At 35.6% G+C, this 13,636-nt stretch overlaps 1 long non-coding RNA gene and 1 pseudogene across 1 annotated transcript in view; one reads left to right on the forward strand and one right to left on the reverse strand.

Annotated features, from left to right (window-relative positions):
• The first annotated feature begins 2,808 nt into the window (after positions 1–2,808).
• Positions 2,809–13,636, forward strand: part of LOC107515266 — a 44,292-nt gene continuing 33,464 nt past the window's right edge. Inside the window, exon 1 of the long non-coding RNA XR_004950358.1 lies at positions 2,809–2,984. This is a non-coding gene — a long non-coding RNA (uncharacterized LOC107515266). The remainder of the gene's footprint in view (positions 2,985–13,636) is intronic.
• LOC118604972 lies at positions 12,014–12,132 on the reverse strand (annotated as a pseudogene).

A 13,636-nucleotide genomic window follows, 5' to 3' on the forward strand; every position in this document is an offset into this window, starting at 1 on the left:
AATATTTTTTTTTAGAATTTTTGCATCTATGCCACTGAATGGACTAAAATTTAATTTTCTTATAATGTTTGTGTCCGGTTTTGGTATCGACTTTATATAGGTCTCATAAAATGAGTTGGGAGTGTTCCCTGTTGACCTTTCTTTGAAAGAACTATGATAAGCTTAGAATTATCTTTTCCTTGAATATTCAGGAAAGCTCATTTCTCAACCATCTGGGTCTTGTGCGTTCTTTGTGGGAAGATTGTAACTGTTGATTTAATTTATAGGCTGGATCTCCATCATTAAAGACTCCTGCCAAAGGAGGGCCTACCATGCCTCAAAGCCTGACCTGTTTGACGTCTGGCAGAATCTTTTTTTTTTTTTTTAAATTTTATTTTATTATTAGTTTCAAGTACATAATACATTAGTTAGACATTTGTATAGTTTATAAAAACAATCCCTCTTATTGGCAAGCCCTATTACTTGGCTGTCCTCTCTTTCCCTCTCCAGCTTTCTCAGAGGTAAAATCCACATGGACTGCAGCTCCTCCCAGTGGCCACAGATGGGTGACTCTGAAGAAGAGCTTGTTAGTGGTGGGCAGCCTCAGCTTGGGGGAGCTAGCTGGCAGGCTCTGGCCAATCACTTGTGTTTCGGCACTGTTGCAAGGGTGCCATCTTCCCCAAAGGGCTGTAGACATGCTGTGTCAAGGGGAAATGAGAAGACAGGAAGAGACACATGGGAGCCAAAGAGGGCTGGCTGGTGGGTGAGAGGGCTGACGGGTTCCCTGGGAAGGCTGGGAGCGTGAGGAAGGCCGATGGTACAGTGGTGCTAGAGGCTCACTGCTGTGCTACACAGTGATATTTAGTTGCTAGATTAGGGGATATCTCAGGAAAGGCGCAGGGTGGCAGGGCCAGGTGGAGACGTGCCTGTGCAGGGTGTGGAGTTCACTGCAGCAACTCTTTATCAGCAAGTAAGGACATTTTTCAAATTTTTCATGTCTGCTATGCTGTTTTACTATGTACCAGCTGTGATAACTGGGTATATGTTTCTGGATTTTCTTTCAGTTATTTGAAAATATTATATAGCCCAGGCTTCTGGTTTCATTATTTTGTGAGAAATTAGCTTTAGTCAAACTGTAAATTCTTCACAGATCATTTGTCTTTTCTCTCTAACAGTGTTTAAGACCTTTTTCTTCTTTCAACGTTTTGCAGTTTCACGATGATTATATCTGTGTTATTTCTTTTTGTTTATTCTTCTCGGGGTTTCCTGATGTGAGGATTCGAATATTTCATCAGTATTAGATAGTTGTCAGCCATTATCTATTGAATATTCCTCCTCTCCATTCTCTCAGTTACCTTCTTCTGGATTATATATGGTGCCTTCTCACTTTTCTCCCAATTTTAAAATACTTCATTTCTCTATGATATCTTCTGTATAGTTTCTTCAGGTCTAAATTCCACCCCATTGATTCTCTCATTAACCATGTCTAATGTGGTAGTTAACCTTTATATTGAGTTTCATTTTTATTTGGTTCTTTTTCAGAAGTGTTTGGCCAGCTTCGATAATTTCTTTTTTCTTTATCATATTTTCAATAATCTTTTATTTTTTTTGAAATCTGAAATATGTTTACTTTAAAGTTTCCATGCTATTTCCAATCTTTGAAGTATTTATGGGTCTGCTTCTATGATTTATCATTTTTCTATTTCTTACTCAGTGGCATATTGCCTTTGTGTTTGCTGATTTCAGACGGTCAGTTTTGGTTCTTAACAATTTAATCTGTGGGAAATCTATGAGATTCTGAGTTTGAAGTGCTTGTCCCAGAGACCTGATCTCCTGAAGCCAAATTTCCATATTAGAGGTTTAGAGGTATCACGAACGTCTAAAGTAGTATAAATTCTAGATTTCATTTGATTGTGAGCTTGTAATTAATAATTCTCAGGAAAGGATTGCCCCTACTCCTACCAGTATATCCAGAGGCAAGGCAAAAATAGTCAAGTAGAATTTTATTACCTACATTCTCTATGAGGAAGAGAAGCTGGAGAGATTCTATTTTATTCACTGAGGTTGTCACTCTTGGAGAATCTCGGCATTGGGAGTTATGGTTCTCTTACCCAACCTCCTGGATGGTCCACTCAATTTGGTCCCCATGTTTTCCAGAACCGAATTTGGTTCTTGGCCAAAATTCACTGGATTTTTCTATGTGCTGCGTCAGGTAATTTTTCTCCTTTCTGGCAGTCATATTGCTGGGAATGTGTATATACTTTATTTTTAAAAAGTATTTCTTTATTCTCTCCTCTCATTCTCCCTTTCCTCCACTGCTTCCTTTATCTGGCCAGTTAGAGGGCTCTCAGTAGGAGTGCTGACTCTCCTCCCATCTCGCCAACCTTTACTTTAAGAAGAGTTCGAGTAGCCAAAATTGAAAGCACAACCAATCACTTATGTAAGTATTCAAATTTCTAACAGACTTCAGAGATCCTGTTCAGGGCAAGTTATTATAAAGTACACACACAGCATCTGCTATATATTACACAATGTTCTAAGTGCTTTATAAGTATTAAATCCTTCAATATTTGTAATAATCCTATGAGTTAGGTACAATTACCTTTTACATTTTACAATAAGGACACTTAGGCCCAGGGAGATTAAATAACTTTCCCTGTATCATAGAACTAGTAAGTAGGGAAGCTATTAGGATTGTGATCTAGACAGCCTGATCTCGTGACCAGCTGTTGGAGGCGGTCATTGAGAGGAAGTGACTATTGGTTGACTCTTGAGCTGGGCCTGGACAGTTGGAAGCTTCTCGCTCATTCCTGTCCTTGGAGTGTACATTCTGCCCACTGTTCTCACAGTGTGAGCAGTTGCCAAGAATGCAGTCTTAAGAGAGCAATGTCTTGTTGAGGCCATCTGTACAGTACACATGACTGAGCCCAGTTAAGGCTTCTATGTAAACTTTGAGACTCTGAAGCACAGGTGAAGAGATCTATTCATCAAGACAAGCCTCATAGGTAAGTTCCCTGGCTTTTTAAACCTGCCACCTTCCAATCTACAGTAACCTGCCTCTTTCTTCCATCTCTCTTTGTCTTCCACATATGGGGGCCAGTTTACAAACCAACACCAACTGCTTAAACCAAACACAGAGAAGCCCTGTGGTAATTATTCATTCATTCATTCTTCTTGATCTGTCTCTAGGATTCATCTATTGGTTTCTTAAACATCCTTCCTAAGCATGATACATTTGTAGAGATAATCCCAGAAAACTCATTATTTTTGCAACACTCATGTATTAGCCAGGGTTAGGTCATTTCATAGGAAACAAGAAAGAAGAGAAGCTGGGGAGAAAGAAAATGGAGTTCTGGTGATGATTCCATTAAAAAGGATAACACTGAGGTTACCAGGAAGCCTCCTCACCGAGTTCCTTGAGAAGTTTGCTGAATAAATGCTGGTTAATGGGGAATCTCAGTGGAAGCAGAGGGACAGTCCCTGATGCTTTATAATGGTTTCTAGTGTCTTTAATGGCTCCTGGGGCTTAGAAGTTCCAGATCAACTCTTAGGCATCTGGTCTCTCCCACATTTCTTTTAAAAAATTTTAGTTTCTGCAATTGCCTAGCTGTAATGTTGTATTGGTATAGAAACATTTTTGGATGTGGATTTAAAGGATGATTACACCAATTAGGCCTAATTTCTACCTTTTTATTAGCTATATAGGTTGATAATCTATCCCTTTTGAACCTCATTATCCTCATCTATAAAAAGTTAAATGATAAAAACTGGCCTGCTTACCTGAAAGACTTGTGCTAGTGCTATATAATTATTATTAATAATAGTAATAATACTTTCTGGTCATATACCTATAACCATTGATAAGCAGAGTAAAGGGGAAAAAAAATTTAAGTCAGTATGTTTTATTGTTAATCAAAAGGTTGAGTGAATCAATCATTCAGATTCAGTGGTTTTATTTTTTCTCTTATGTCTTCTGTGATTGGGCCCACTTCCAATATATCATTGAACTTGCTTTTAGGGTATAAGTTTTCAATTTTTTAAATTATTCATTCATTTAGAACTTCTCCAGGTAAATGTGCCTTTGGTCCCATGTAGATTTTGCATGTAAAATCCATCTCCTGAAGGTCTGGTTATGGCCTATTTTTAAGATTCCCATAATTGTACTTGGAATGGACCAATGTGAGTAAGAATCTGCACTAAATTTTCTAGTGAATGAATTAGAGACAGCAGTTTTGGGGCATCCAGCAGCCTGGAGCTGCACAAATTTTAAGCAAACAACTTTTTGATTATTTCCAATCATAAAAAATATCTTGAACCATATGATCCTTTCTTTGTTTGCTATGAATCTTTTCATTAAATTTTTAATATCCTTCGAAGAATTTCTCTCTGGACTGGAGAAGCATGTTTGTGCATTGATGATGGTTAAAAGTTTAGAATTTTAGGATTTGACATAAACATACAAAAATATTCTATTCTTTGAAACTGCAAGAAATCTAATTATACTGGCCAATCTGTAATGATATAGAGAAACCTAATTTCTGTTTTTAGGAATTCTTGTCCTCCCAAGAAGCTAAGATACAAGTTGTGTGATTAATAGCTTGTTCATTTATTGTATGATGTAAATGTGAAAATAGTTTTTAAAAAGTAGCAAGAGTTTTATATTGGTGTATGTGTCTGTTAAAACTGATCAAATGGTTCAATTTAGAATTTGTGCATTTCACTGTATGTGAATCTTACCAAAAAAACTGTAAACAAATATTAAATTCTCATGGTTAGTATATATATGGAAGCATTTAAGGTGAAGTATACTGATGTTTGTAATATACTTTGAAACCTGTCCAAAAATCACTTAGATTAATGAAAGGATAGATCTGTGATAAAGCAAACAAAGCAAAATGTTAACAACCGGAGAAACTAAGTGGTGAGTATTCGGTGTCCATTGTGTAATTCTTTCAACTTTTTAATGTGTTTCAACATTTTCATAATTAAATGAGGGGGAGAAAAGTAGCCAAGGGTAGATCCCTACACCATTGCAAATTATTTTCAAGTGTCTTACTTCTTTTGTCAGCAAATACACCAAACATAGTATTCTGTACACAGACCTAGCCCATGAAACACAGAAAACTAACATACAAATAAGAAACAGGAGCTCTCTGAGTCACCAAAAATGGAGTTAACATTATGAGGTTGAAATACTCTAATAAAAAGGTGCAATTATTAATTCAGTGTTTCCATGTGTCAAGCCTTGCCCTAAACACTTTCGAATGTCATTTGTTTTAATATTCGCCACAGTCTTCTAGATGGGAGAAGGCAGGAGGCATTATTATCACATTAAAGATCAAGAAACTGAAGCTGGGGGGTGGGGAGTCCTCTTCTAGATTTTAGGAGGCCAGAATGACAAGAGAAAACTTAATCCAAAATTAGGTAACAGCAATAGACCAAATATCATCATTTAAAAATTCTTTAACATCTAATTTGTGATTATCTTTCAAGGAAATCAAATGAGAAAGAGAGAAGGGTCACAAATTTTAAGAGCCTGGAGCTTAGCGCTTTCTAAGATGGTAAAGGAAGCAGTCATTGATTCATTCATTCAGTAAATATTTACTGGGCATCTGCTATGTTCCAAGTACTATTCTAGTTGCATATAACAGTAAACAAAACCGATAAAGTACATTGCCTTGTGGACTTATGCCCTAGTAGGCATCTGAAAAGTTAGCGATGGACAGCTTCAGTGCCAAGAGAGAACTCTTTGTGAGGTCACATAGGAAAAGAACTTTCTTCTTCAGCAAGGTTATATTTGTGTCCCAAGGACCTAGCGCTGAGCCCACATATAGGGGTTTGTGGACTGGGATAAAGTCCTATAAAGGATCTTAACATCTAAAAGTTTATAATGCTTCCTATCCCCATTTGTCATATGTAATTCGAAATAAAACAATACAAAATTTAAAAAGTATGGGTGTAAAGTCTATCAAGTTTAGATTTTTTCCATGAATGTTATATTTCTATGAAATATTACATTCTTCTCTACTGTATGCTGACCAATGAATTTTCTGTATTTGTCCTTGCTTTGCTGGTTCTCTAAGTATGAACTTACAATGCAAGTTGGGTAGTCCAGAACTGGTAGGCATTCATACGCATTTATTAATTACAGAAAAAAGTTTTATTTGAAAATTTTATTTATTTTTACTTTTCAATTACAGTTGACATTCAATATTGTATTAGTTTCAGTTGTACAGCATAGTGGTTAGACATTTATGTAATTTACAAAGTGATCTCCCCCAATAAGTTTCATACCCACCTGACACCATGTATACTTGTTACAATATTATTGACTATATTCCTATAAGTTGTACTTTTCATCTCCATAACTACTTTGTAACTGCAAATTTTTACTTCTTGATTCCTTCAGATTTTTGTCCAGCCCTCCAATCCCCTCCTATCTGGCAACCATTAGTTGACTTTCTGCATCTATGAGTTTGTTTCTGTCTTGCTTGTTCATTTTTTTTTGTTTTTTAGATTCCACATATAAATGAAATATGGTATTTGTCTTTCTCTGCCTGATCAATTTCACTTAATACAATACCCTCTAGGTCCATTTATGTTGTCACAAATGGTAAGACTTTGTTTGTTTGTTTGTTTGTTTGTTTGTTTTTATGGCTGAGTAATATTCCATTATATAAATGTACTACTTCTTTATCCATTTATCTTTTGACTGGAGCATTTAATCCAGTTACATTTAAAGTAATTATTGATAGATGTGTAGTTATTGCCATTTTATTAATTGTTTTCTAACTTTTTTGTAGTTCTCCTCTGTTCCTTTCTTATTCTCTTTCTCTCTTCTCTTGTACATTGTTGACCCTCTGTAGTGTTGTGTTTGGAGTCTTTTCTCTTTATTTCCTGTATATTTTTGGTTTGTGATTGCCATGTGCTTCATATATACCAAGATACATTTGTTTATAACAGCCTATTTTAAGTTGTTGGTCACTTAAGTTCAAATACATTCTATAATCACTACCATTCTTACTCACCCCCTCCACGCTTATGTTTTTGTCATACTTTTTTACTTCTTTTGTGTGTGGGTCTGTGTGTATCCCTTACTTTACCATTGTAATAACACATGATTATTCTGTTTTTGCCTTTTAATCTTTGTACTGACTTTAGTGTGGGTTGATTCACTGCTTTTGATATGTGTTTGCCTTTGTCAGTGAGAATTTTTTCTCTGTGCTTTTTATTCATATTTTTAATTTTTTTCTTCTTATTCTTCTTACAGAAGGTCCTTTAATATTTCTTGTACTACTGTTTTGGTGGTGATGAACTCCATTAGCTTTTCCTTGTCTGGGACAGAAAAAGTAGTTTTAGAAAGAATTGAAGCATCTCTGGCCCTGGGAGTAGTATCCACCTAATTTCATCTCCATGTAAAATATCTTTTATCATTACCTAGACGAATTTAGCATCACATCTCATAAAAGTTCATCTTTGCTTGAAATACAGGCTACCTTCTATGTATTCAATCATGTTAATATTTTGCATTTTTATTACTTTGTTCCATTTACCTTAATCACTTACTAAAATTACTCTTATGAAACTCAAGTGGTTTGTTGGTTTCCCAGGGGAAGAAGCAAGTCTTTCTATAACGTGGAAAGAGGAAAACACCTCTCATTTCTTTCTCTGTCTTGTATCTTATTTTGCTACCACCTCAAGTTGTCCCCCACCCCCGCCATGTTCTAGAAAGCTATATTTTAGTTTGGATATTTTACTTTTCTTATTAGTTTTTAGTATTTTATTGAAATGCTATTATAATATTTGATTAATCTTGCTTCAGTGTGATTTCAGTATGTGTGAGATCCAACAGAGCGGGCAGGCCTTCTCCTCTGCATCTCTCTCCTTTCTTGGGAACTGCCTCCCATCCTTCCAATCAAGTGACTTTTACAATAGCAAGAGCCATGTTCTTTCACAGGGTTCTAGTCACCTTGCTAGAACCAAGCTAGGCCAATCACAGAACGAATGGAAAGAAGGAGGGATCAGAGACCTGTTTTTTTCGAATGACTGTGATATGGACTCAGTGTTGGGCATGATTGTTTTCCTTTCAGGAAGCTGGGAAGCAGAAGAAGCCTTAATGCTCGTCTCCGTTAGAATATGACCTATTGGAAGCTTGTGTGGATACCTCCTGTGAATTGTATTTCAAAATCAGAGTGAAATTGTAGGTTGGCCTGTAATTGGTTTGATTTGGGAAGTATCCAGGAATGAAATTGCCTGAAAATTCCATAGCTATCAATTTCATCTCGTTACCTCCCATCAGTGTTGTCTTTCAGAGGGAAATAATGTTGTTTTCCCAGAAACTAGAACATGTTATCCTCATTTCCTCATTTCCTCACAGTGTGTGAGGTGTGTAGAATAAGCAATAGCTAGAAAAAGATTTTTTAAACTTGAGTAACTCTTTTTTTAAAAAAATTCTCCTTTGCCCATGTTGGCTAAACAATTTTTGATTTAAATATAATTAGTATATAAAACATAAAACTCATTATATACTCTCGTGTTTATAAGTGTTATATGACTATAAAACCAAATCGAGCTCATAAATTACATAAGTAATATTAAGCGAAATGAATGATAATAACACCTGTAAGCCTTTTCCTATGAGTGAGGTACAGACTAAGTGATTTATATCCATTTAACTCATTTTATTATCACAGAAGCAGGTATTTCTGTGATCTCATCTGACTTACAGATGAGAAACAGGCACACAGGGCCCTCAGCTATCACGTGTTGTAGGTTTACTTTGAACCTAGGCCATTTGGCTTTGGAAAATTACATTTAAACATTCTGCTAGATTCCCTCTCTAAAAGCCAGTGAACAACATTGAAGCAACAGATGGCATTGATCAGTTAACGTTAATTTGCAGGTAGTTGGTTTAACTAAGGAGAGCTATACATGTGTGTCGACTTGATTCTTTTATTAGAATGTGATGGACCTAAATCATGACTTAAGTCCATCAGGACTCCTGCCATAATTTTCTGTTTTTAGCAATGAATGTTTTAACTGCACATCTATTATTTGGCTAAGCCAATTGAATAGTACACTACAAAACACAAATGGTTACCATTCTGAGTCTCTATAATTTGCTTATGTTTAAAAAGTTTAATCATCTTTGAGATAAAAGCTCAACTTTAAATTTCTTAAAAAGGTGCGATCTCTCAAAAACATATTTACAGTGGTCTATAGCCTTTAGTTCCAGAACCATTGGACTGGGGATATGTCTTACAGACTAAAATTCAATCTGATTCTAAAAGAAATGTGGACAAGTCAAGTGGGCTGCCTGGTGGGGATCAGGAGCATTGCATACTGATGGCAGTACAACTACTCCAGGACTGACAGGGATGTGGAATATCGGAATGTGAGCTACTAAGTGCCTCTTGTTTCAGTCTTTTATAGTAATGATGATTCTGGGCCTGTTGTTCAGGGTTGTTCTTACTTTGTTCAAGGTCATCAGAGTATTGTTGCTGAAGACCAGGTTTCATTTGTATTAGTTTAATTTAATGAATCAAGGGGTGAACTCTGCCTGAGTGTTTACTATTGGACTCTCAACTTCAAAGTTTGATGTAAAGAGAGGGGTGTCTGCTGATAAGAACGCCCTGATGTGGTTTTGTCGGAGGGCACTTGCCCATACAGTTTTCCCAGTTGGCCTTGCCACTGCTGTTTCACCAGTTCTTGGCAGGGCTTTGTGCACAGTTATTACTCAGTGACTCCATGATGAATGACGAAATGCTATTATCCCTTTTAAGATCTACAGAGACATGTTTAGTTCTTCTATGATACAATACAATTTCAGGTATTGTATAAATATGATCAAGTGATTTCATGGCCTTGAGGGAAGTTTTCTAAAAGATGGCCTCTGAAAAATGTCAGAATAATTTTTTTTTATTTGTGCAATTAATTAATTCTTTTCTTTTTTTCTTCTTCAAGTAAGGGACTGTGGACATCTGCACTTCTGTTATGCTAGGCACTTGCATGTAAATGTTCTGAACTCCTCCAGCTGCAGCCTCAGCTGAGGCTGTCAGTACACTCCATGTAGGATGATATTTGTGAGGATTTCAGTCACTCGGTCCTGTTTTTCCTCTCAAGATGTGGGTAAGAGGCCGCTGAAATCTCAGTAGAAGCTAAATTACCAGGTTCCCACTGGTTCTCTCCTTACAGAGGGAGAAAGTTTTTCATGGTGGTTTTGGACAAGCTCAGCTTAGCTAATTTAATAAAAAACTGAAGGAAGAGTCAGTCCAGAGTAAAAAGCTGAGGAGATAGAGCTCTCAGATGAAAATGTAAGAGATTACTTCCTTTAAAATGGGATATGCTAGATTTAAAAAATAGTTTTAGACCCTTCTTTTTGTAGCTATAAAATTAAATATTAACTAAAGAACTGTGGTTCTAGTTCTGGTCCAAAAGAGTGTTGTATGAAGATAATATTGCCTAGCAATACTTGGAGTTATTTTTTCCCTGCCCAGTAGTGGGTTGTATTGATTTTTTCCCTCCTCTCAGGACTGGTCTTTTCTGTGTTTGATAGTGTGTTGCCATGGAATCATCAAGAGGTGATTTCCTGCCAATGGAACTGTTAATAGACTTTTCTATTCTCAGTATCAGGAAGAGAATGGGAAAGGAGAGGGATCTAATTACTTGAATTAATCGAGTAAGTCCCATGAATGTCAGTGAAGTAATGATGAAAATATTTGTATGCAGAGGAGTTAAAAATAATCCCTTGATAAAATGGTATTCATGCACACTGTGTCCTCTTTGTGCATTTAAATTTTTTAAATTTATTTTTTTAAAGTTTGGCTTAAACTTTTCAATGCATGATCTAGTACTGGAGCTTAGAGGACTTTTGTCAGATTATCTTCTTATTATTAGATCTTACACAGGCAGTTGACATAGTATTATCTCCTACAGGATATCACTTTTGCAAATAAAGGTGCTTTCTTTATAGTAATTAAACATTCTTTGTGTGTAACCGAAAGATGACTTTTTTTCTATAATTATTCATTGTTGTCAGCATTGCCTAACTTTTAAAACTGTTTACTGATTATTTTAGTAGATTGTCTTTCATTTTGGTAACTATAGATTCAAAAATTTTACAGACAAGTTTCAACAAAATCCCTCAAAATCACTGTCTCGTTGAATGGCTTAATGGAATAATTATTCCTATTTCTAAATAGTTTACCTCCCCCCCCCCATATTCTATATTAAAAGAAAAACAATTAAGCCTTTAAACATAGAGGTACTAAATAAGTTGTTTCATCTATGCATCTTTCTTCAAGATGGGGTGGAGTCATCGAAAGGAGGACTATGTGTGAGGTTTGTAGTGTTGGCAATGTTATGATACCTGAAGAGAGGGCAAGAGTAAAACATGGCGAAGGGAGAAAATAATTCATTAAAGATGCTCTCTATGACTTAGAATGTTGTTTACCAGCAGGATGAGTGATGTATTTGTAGATGGCTGTCATCACTCTGCTTCATCGTCAGTTTAGAGACTGCATATTATAAAGTAAGCGTCAAAAATTTACTTTTTTTCTTAAAATCCAAAGCATGAGCCAATACCTTGGCGATCTGTTAGCTATTGCAGTCAACAGCAGTGACCCAAGAATCTCTGGAAAGTTTTTCAGGAGAAATCAAAAATCTACAGGCAAATGGAGGATTTTGATTTTGACAGATGGGGAGAGGACACATTAGGTTCCAGCCACATTTCTAGAGACACTCAAGATTATTTACATCCCATGAGTGATAAGCAAATAAAGTAGTCTTCAAAGGTAAAGGAATCCATGCAGAAATATGTCATCACCTTGCCACTTAGGAGCATCCCTATAAATGGCAATTGGCCTCAGTGGATATTGGTGTATGTGTGTACATGTGAGTGTGTCTGCATGCATGCATGTGCTATAATGTGTGAATCTATTTTTTATTATTTATTTATTTATTTATTTATTTATTTATTTATTTATTTATTTATTTTAGGTGAGGCAACCCTTGTCAGTTTACAATCCCTTTTTTATGACTACAGCACCTGGTCTTCCTAAGTGGTCTCCCATTGAAGTACTAACCAGGCCTGACCCTGCTTAGTTTTGGAGATCAGACAGGATCAGGCTTGTTCAGGGTAGCACGGCCAAAGACATGTTAATTTAAATATATAATTTATCCATTATGATTTATTTCTCTGAACCCACATATTCAGAAACTACTGGTTATTTTCAGCCTTCAAAAATGAAATTTTCTTACTGATAGTATGATATAGAGAAATAATCTTGCATTCTAACATTTGAAGTGAGGTTATTGGTGTTTTGTCTCCATTTAAACACAGAAACGCATCTTTATTTGTCTATCACTATGTATGCGTCTGTCTAATATGGAGATGTCAGGGCAGAACTCTCTGGAGATGGTGTCTGTGTCTTTGTCTGAGATCTATTACTGACCAGCTGTGTTTCTCAAGAGAGGTGGTTTAACTGCTTCGGACTTCAGTCTCTAAATCTTTACGAGATTTAGATCCATATAATGTCTAAGTCCTCTTGTCACCTTAAGTTTTATCAATAATTATAGCATTTGTAGGAAACAAGAATCTTTTCAAGTTTTTTCAGTTCTAGATATGCCAATCATTTAGAGGAGCAACATATAAGCATAGAAAATATCACTACATTAATAAGTTTTATAAAATATTTCAGAAATTCAGACATGGGCTGGCTTACGTGGTTGCTTTATTTTTGTCATATTTGTTTTTTCCTCTCTCTTAGGATTAAGCTCTAGACATAGGATATCTGCAAAAGTTTTTAGGCCTCTTAGAAAAGTATTGACTTACATCAACTACAGGGAGAGAAGAAATGAAAGTAAAACCTTTTATTGCTTCTGAATTAATTCTTAGTGACCAGAGAGAGGAGAAGGAGAAGATTCTTTTTGGTGCTAGAATGAAAGTAAACTAAATTTTTTTGTTGGGATTATAATTTTTAAAAAGTTTATTCAAAGTTTATTTTGAATGAAACATTTACAGTTACTTTAAGGATTTCGAATTTAAACCTTATTACTCACTCTGGAAAAGTTAATTTATACTGAATGAAAACTAAAGAAATCAAAAGAAGAATGTACGGGTAGGACATTCAGAAAGGGTAGGAGCTATTTGCTTGGTTTTGGAGATGATAAAAGTTTGAATATCAATCAAAGCAAAGCTTTTTCTTGTTTATTATAATTAAACTGGCTAAAATTTTTGAGACAGGCAGTGGTAATAATTTGCTGATCAGTTTAAGATGGCATAAACTTTTTGTAAAGCAATTTGGCAACATGCATCAATAATTTAAGAAATTCATAGCATTTGACCCAATCATACTACTTTTAGAACCTTATCCCTGGGAAAACTATTAAAAAACGAAGAAAGATTTCTATTCAAAAGATGTTGATTGTTAGGCTATTTTGAATATCAATCAGTCCCTGATGTTTTGACTTTGTTCCTTTCCAGGCTAGGCTGATAATCTAGCATTATAATCATTCTCTCACAAATGCCTTCCTTCCTCTTGTCTGCCCTTCTTCAATTTCACTCATCTGGCAAACCCTGACACGACTGAATCCAACTATCTACTCTTTATCTGTACCTAACTTTGTTGGAGAGAATTACAATCAGGCAGAACAATAA

This window comes from Rousettus aegyptiacus, unplaced genomic scaffold, assembly GCF_014176215.1.
Source record: "Rousettus aegyptiacus isolate mRouAeg1 unplaced genomic scaffold, mRouAeg1.p scaffold_m13_p_1, whole genome shotgun sequence".
Classification (NCBI taxonomy): domain Eukaryota; kingdom Metazoa; phylum Chordata; class Mammalia; order Chiroptera; family Pteropodidae; genus Rousettus; species Rousettus aegyptiacus.